This window comes from Sinocyclocheilus anshuiensis, unplaced genomic scaffold (assembly GCF_001515605.1).
Source record: "Sinocyclocheilus anshuiensis isolate Anshui unplaced genomic scaffold, SAMN03320099.WGS_v1.1 scaffold749, whole genome shotgun sequence".
Taxonomy (NCBI): domain Eukaryota; kingdom Metazoa; phylum Chordata; class Actinopteri; order Cypriniformes; family Cyprinidae; genus Sinocyclocheilus; species Sinocyclocheilus anshuiensis.
Genome location: NW_015536489.1, coordinates 237,565 through 239,552, shown reverse-complemented (window position 1 = coordinate 239,552; position 1,988 = coordinate 237,565). Strand labels below are relative to the sequence as shown.

At 36.9% G+C, this 1,988-nt stretch overlaps 1 protein-coding gene across 2 annotated transcripts in view; it reads left to right on the top strand.

The window, feature by feature from the left end:
• Positions 1–455: 455 nt before the first annotated feature.
• Positions 456–1,988, top strand: part of trim44 (tripartite motif containing 44) — a 58,019-nt gene continuing 56,486 nt past the window's right edge. Inside the window, exon 1 of one of the 2 annotated variants that reach the window (XM_016481487.1) lies at positions 456–497. The gene's annotated coding sequence lies outside the window, so the exon portion shown is untranslated. Of the gene's footprint in view, positions 697–1,988 lie in introns of both variants that reach the window. The other variant, XM_016481479.1, reaches the window with a different exon arrangement.

The window sequence follows — 1,988 nt, the reverse complement described above, 5'->3', positions numbered from 1 at the left end:
TCGTTCATTTTGCTGACCGAGACTCAAAGGTCCGAATCGGTAAAATGATCCGAACTTCCCATCACTAGTTGACAGTTGAGAGAGGTGGCAGCGTTCCCGCGAGTGGGCGTGGTTTCAGCGCCGCCAGCGGACACGCCCCCAACATTTGAGAGCAGATTATTATTGCTTATTTTTTCAAGATTTTGGTAATTTATGTCATTTACTTGGCAATTTTTTTTTCATTCAAATTTGCCTGGGTGGTTAATACATTTTTATGTAGTGTCATAAATATTGCTTTACACTGACTTCACACGTTAAGAGAGAGAGAGAGATTTTAAAACGATCAAAAATCAACTAACTAAAAATGTAGGTATCTAAATATCCTTCCATGCTTTTTGCCCTTCTTGCGGAACCTGTTCTTCGTCTGCTGTAATTACTCTCCTGTCATTCAGTTTGTGTTGGAGGAACAGGAAGTAGTGAAATAACTCTCGAAGCAAAACAAGGAAGTGCAAGCAGCTGTGAGTGAGAGTGTCCAGATTACTGCGAAACAGCAGAAGTCTTATATTATCATGTTTTGTATTACAGCTCTGTGACAACAGGGTAATGAGACAGGATTAAAATAAACAAAGGAAAGAGAGAAATCGGTGCGAAAAGCAATAACAATCTGCCCATACGTGCTCACAAAGAGACAAAGGAAACGATCCACTTCAAAGAAAGGTAAGACTGAGGAGAGAGAGACAGAGACATAAATGGAGAAAGCAAATGTTTTGTGTGTGCGACATTAGCTTTATTTCTCATACTGCGAGGTGGAGAGGAAACAGTTGAAGCTAAACTTTAAGAAGAGGAATATTTTGTGTACGTTAAGTATCTGTGCTAGTGAACTAAAAGGTTATTAAATGGTTCAGATCACACAAGTTGTAAAGCTGGATAGGTTTTAGCAGTCTTAATTGTGTAACGTACGCTACTGTTCTGTTTTGTTTGTTCTGCAGTGTCACATGATTCTTCAGAAAACATTTTGATATGCTGAATTAGCCTAGTGCTTAAGAAGCATTTCTTACCAATGTTGAAAACAGTTTTGCTGCTTAATAGTTTGTGTGGAAACGGCGCTACATTTTTTGTAGGATTGTTTGATGAAAAGAAAGTTCAAAAGAACAGTGTTTATTGGAAATGGAAATCTTTTATGAAATTATAAATGTCTTTGCTGTCACTTTTGATCAATTGAATGCTTCCTTGGTTAATAAAAGTAGTAATTAAGTAATAGGCTGATGATACACAGGGCAACTTTTTGAGCAGTGTTGCCGTCAACGGCCAGCCAGGTGAGACACAGGGCCCACGGCCGATATAAAATATCCGGAGAGACATTTGTTACCCATTCTGTGAAAGTGCCCAAGCAGCATTGCTCTAAAAAAAAAGTTGCCCCGTGTATCATCAGCCTTAGTCTTTAAAAAAATCTAGCTTTTAAAATATTAATGTAAGCTACATGGCTAAAATGCATCATGGTAGGTTTTTTTTCTTTCTTAAGCCTGTCTGAAGAAGAGTAACTCTCACGAGTTACAGAGATAGTTTCGATTTGACAAATCCAAACAGATCCAACCAAACAGATCTAAACATTCACCTCAGGGGTTGATCCTACGTTTATTACCTTTGCCTATTAACCCTGGCACCTTGCGCACATGACAATTTATTTGTGGCAAGGATAAAAGTTAATTAATGTGAAGATTCCACCTACTCCTCAAGAAAAAAAAAGGTGTCCAACTTTTCATTCTTCAAATGTACTTTATTAAAAACAGTAATACAAAATTGAATGTTGAATTATAGCTTGCTCTATTCTTTTTCTATTCTATCTGTTTTCTTTTTATTTATTATATGATTTAAAAAAAAAAAAAAAACCTTGCTACGTGTACTGCATTAAGCTGAGACTTGTTATAGCACTTGCATATCATTGGTCTTTTGTTGATTTTGATTGCTTCCATTGTCCTCATTTGTAAGTCGCTTTGGATAAAAGCGTC